Here is a 5245-nt window from a genome sequence, read left to right on the forward strand (position 1 = left end):
TTTGTGATGGGCTGGAGTGGGTATGGAACTTTCAGTGGAGGAGAGAATTATTTCAATGGGAGCTAGAGTTACTTAATCAAGTTCATGAGCGACTACGGCCAGTTAGACTATCACTGATAGAGAGGATACAGTTATATGAAAATTTGACAGAACATGTGTTTTTTCTACTAATTCTTTTATGCAGGTGTTGCAGCAAGAGACCCTCTCAGAGGACATCACAAGTTACAGCTTCACTAGTGCCATATGGAGAGGTTTGATTCCTCCAAGGGTTGAACTATTTGCATGGTTTGTCTTAGTCGGTAGAGTAAACACTAAAGAGAGGCTAAGTAGACTAGGAATCATACATCATAGTGATAAGATATGTGTTTTGTGTAAAAAGGAAATAGAATTTGTGGATCATTTGTTTCTTGGCTGTGAGTTCACATGGCAGGTGTGGTGCGCTTGGCTAAAGAGTGCTAATAGAGCATGGGTTTTTTCAGGGACACTCAAAGAGCTGTTTGAAAGTTGGATGGAAGTGCCTAGTCGTAATTCTAAACAAAAGAATTAGCTGGTAGGGTTCTTTGCAGTTATCTGAAACATTTGGCTGGAACGGAATATCATAACATTCCAAAGCTCTGAGACAGGTGTTGAGGGTATCAAGAATAATTTGTTTTTGAGTAATTCCTTTCTAATTCAACTTTCAAATTAAAATTTAGATTATTATTCTGATTCTTTCATGTTTAATATCTTTTCTTTGAATAAATAATATAATAAATTAATTATATTAGATATTCTATATTTATATTAATTCTCAAAGGATAAGTGGTTCTTATTCAATTCAAATCATTCAAAATCTTTTTTTATCTTTTATTTTTAGTTTTTAGAAATATAGAAATTCTATTTAGAGTTATATTTTTATATTTATAATATAAATATATTAAATACATAATGCAAATTATTTATTCTAGGAGGAATGTTTTTATGCGGCGCTAACGATTTAATAACTATCTTTGTAGCTCCAGAATGTTCAGCCTTTTGTCTCCGTCTTTGTGTTTTCACATCAACAATTCTTTGCAGATGAAGAGATGTCAAAGGGGCTTCTTACTTCCTAAACAGATCTTCCTACATCTATATATAAACGCTGGTTTATCAATAATACGCAAGAAAAGCATTTCGAATTGTTGATTTATCACCAGAGATGGCTTAGAACCAATAGTTCATTATCTAATGGATTTTTCCGTTCTAATACTCTATCCGAGAGTTATCAATATTTATCAAATATGTTCCTATCTAACGGAACGCTATTGGATCGAATGACAAAGACATTGTTGAGAAAAAGGTGGCTTTTCCCGGATGTTATGCTTTTGACATAAATCAATAGTTCAAACCGCACTCAAAGGTAGGGCATTTTCCATTTTAATAGGACTTATGTACTAGAAACAATGGTATCTCCAATTATAGTCCCTCTGTGATGTAAAATATATCTTTTTTCACCATCCCCAAAGTGTATGAGACAGATGTATGCATTTCGATTGGGGTCGTATTCTATGGTTACGATTCTACCATATATGTCTTTTTCATTCCGACGAAAATCGATGTTACGGTATAGACGCTTATGATCTCCCCCTTTATGCCCTGCGGTAATGATTCCTCTGGCATTACGGCCTTTACCACAACGATGTTGTCCATAGATCAAATTATTTCATGGATTGGATTTGACTTGACTGTCTACGGCTCCATTGCGTGTGCTCAGGGTTGAAGTTTTGTATAAATGTATCGCCATGCTATTAAGTATTTTGATTTAAGTTTATTTCTTTCTAAGAGGTGGAATAGAATAACCCGGTTGAAGCGTAATGAACATACGTCTGTAATGCATTGTATGTCCCATAATAGGTCGCATTCTTCTACAGAGATCAAACAAAAGCCGGCTATTAGAATCGAACCGATGACCATCGCATTACAAATGCGATGCTCTAACCTCTGAGCTAAGCAGGCTCATATAAAAGAAAATGCGCATGCATAGGAATTAAATAAACTAATAGAATCTTAGTTATTAACAGTTTGGAATTTGCTATTACAAACATAATGAATATGTCATAATTCAATTATTATAAATTGAATATTAAAATAAAATTAGAAAAAATATATATTTTATTTCTTTTATTTATTATCATTTCGAATTTGTAAAAATTCTATTACAGTTACAGTAATTATATTAATACATTAATATAGTAATATATACTATTAATATAGTAATATATATTATATACTAATATAGATAGTATCTAGAATTTAGAATATTCTTATCCATTAAGATTTAATATGTATAAATCTATCCATAATCTATCTATAAAAGATTGGATTATCAGGATAAATTTAACCATATATTTATATCCTTAAATTAATTGAATTTATATAAGATAAAGAATTCTCAATTTATATACAGAATGAATTCTAAAAAGTAATTATCAATTCGATATCTCTATTGAATTTCTATTTTATTCGAAATAATCAAAAGGATATCCCAATTACTAACTGAAAGAAAGAGAAAGACCCAATCCAGATCATAATGAAAGATTCTCGTGTTTTCCTTCGAAAAGGTAAAAACAAAGACAAAAAAAAATCGACCCTTCGAGTATTACAAATTATATGAAAAAAGATTATAGCAGTAAGGGGCATTAAAAAAGATATAGATATATGGTATCTATCTATGTATATTGAATTGCGAATATAGAAATAATACAATTATTTCATATTCGACAAAATCTGGATATCCGATATAGATGAAAGAAAGTAAATAAAATGGGTAGAAACATTTTTCAATAGCAGAATATATTTCTAATAAATTCTACAGTTCCGACATAATTATAAAAAAAACATCTTAATGCGATTAGATTCAAAAGCAGTTGTTGGTGGAGTTGAAGTCGCCAAATTCTGAGGAGTCGGTATCAATTTAAGTCTAATTGCTCCACATATAGTTCCTCTAACCATATTTTCTAAACGAACCAGAGCCAATCCGAATTAATCTTGTAAGAGATCTGCTATGGAACGAATACGTTTATTTTTCAAATGATTCATATCATCAAGTGTACCAATTCCAAATTTCATTCCAATCAAATGATCGGCAGCTGCCAATATATCTCGTGGTAACAAAATGTATTGTTCTGAGGTATATCAAGATTCAATCTTCGATTCAGATTTCGTCGACCAATCCTTCCTAATTCACATCGTTGGTGAAAATTTTTTTTTGTAATTTCTTGCACAAAGATTCAGAAAATACAGGATCTCCGCCTACACAAGCAAATTGTTGATAAAACTCCAAAATGGCGTTTTCTTTTGACCCAATTTTTTTTCTTTATCATTCAAGAAAGACAAGAAGAGTTTGGGATAGCAAACATTCTCTAGAATTTCATTTAAATTCAAACCCATAGCTGATAGTAGAACTAGAATAGATATTTTCTGTTTCCCACTGACACGAGCTCATATCTTTGCTTTTCTATCAATCTCTAGTTCTAATCTCCCTCCCCAATCCGATATTATAGTGCCAGTATAGACCAAAATTTCGTTATGGTCCAATTCTGACCGATAATAGATACCAGGGCTTTCCAATATTTGATTGATTACAATTCTATAAATTCCATTTACTATAGAAGTTTCCAATGAGTTCATTAGAGGAATATTTCCAATAAAAATTGTTTGTTCTTGGATATCCTTATTGTTTTTCTAAATTAATCCCGCAGATACATATAATTCAGAGGAATATGTAAGTGATTCATATACAGCATCTTTTTCTTTTATCAAGGGTTCTACCAATTGGTATGTTTCCGCAAATAATTGAAATTCGATTTCTTGATCCAGATCTTCCATTTTTAAAAACTTATAAAGTTCTTCTCTTAAGCCCCGATCAATAAACCTACAAAACCCTTCAAATTGTATCTGATTCAATCCTGGTATTGTAGACATTTCTGCATTTTCACCCTAATTATTTTTTATTTTCCCCTTGTATTTTTTAGAAAATGTCCCATCATTTGCTGTCTCATTATTCATCGAATAACATGAATAAAATTAGCAATAATGGAATTGTTGTTGCTTTTACCGAATCACATGAAATTTTTTTACCAACCCCATATAGGAAATACCTGTTAGGAAGAAACAAAAAAGGTGGGAATCGAATTTAATACTCAAATTTGAATTTGCAACAAAACAACCGGATAGAATCTAAATGGAAAGGAATTGAAACGATCCAACTCGACTTCTTGGTTTTTTTAGAATATCCAAAAAATGGATTCCATTTATAACATAATAACATTATTATGTTATGATATTACATATTTCAATTTGATTTGGATACCGGAAAAAAATCGACTCGGGATTTGTTCGGCTCGATAAAAACCTAATCTAATAATTCTAAACAATATAATATAGAACAGTATAATAGAAATTATAGAATTCATTTTAGAATACTTAATCCCTCCCTTTTTAATTTTTTTTCCAAATTCAAAATTATCAAAATTATATATATATATATATATATATATATATATATATAGATTTCTATTATATTAATAGGGAGAATTCTAATTTACAAAAGTGGGAGAGTTTACACACCACCCCTTCTTATTTGAGAATACAATTGGAATACGTAATAAAGCTAGTATATTTATTAAACCTGCACAAATCTAACTTCCGTTGCTATAGCTAGCCATATATCTAGTATCCAAATTAGATACATGTCTCTTCCTTTTATAGCAGTCCTATTTATTCGGTACAGAGCATGTTGTAGTCAATTTTTTAATTTCTATTGAATTTATTTTTTCAAGGAAAACTTCTTTCAATTATGGAAGCACGAGAATCTTATTTCAAATTCTGGTATATACGTATCATATGCAGAATACGGATAAGATACCCGATAGATATTATCTCTATAACAATTTCTAGTTATATTCTAGGATTTACATATACTGACAGTTACTGTTATAATTAAAATGGAGAAGGTTTTTTGAATAAAAAAAGCAATATTGATAAATTTTGTATCAAATTTCATTTTTTTATCTCATAACGACAAAACCATCTTCTCATTTCGATTTCAAGAATTGTTTAGAAATTGTATAGTTAACGGTTCCGTTTTGTCCTTCCATTATTGCGTTTGTCGATCAAAGTGCATATCTCTTTTTCAATAAAAAAGGGTATTCTAGTGATTTAATTTAAATAAATATACATAGTTATTATAGTTTCTAGTATTCTCAGTGATTAGATTAATACCAAA

Source organism: Arachis hypogaea, chromosome 2, assembly GCF_003086295.3.
Source record: "Arachis hypogaea cultivar Tifrunner chromosome 2, arahy.Tifrunner.gnm2.J5K5, whole genome shotgun sequence".
Classification (NCBI taxonomy): domain Eukaryota; kingdom Viridiplantae; phylum Streptophyta; class Magnoliopsida; order Fabales; family Fabaceae; genus Arachis; species Arachis hypogaea.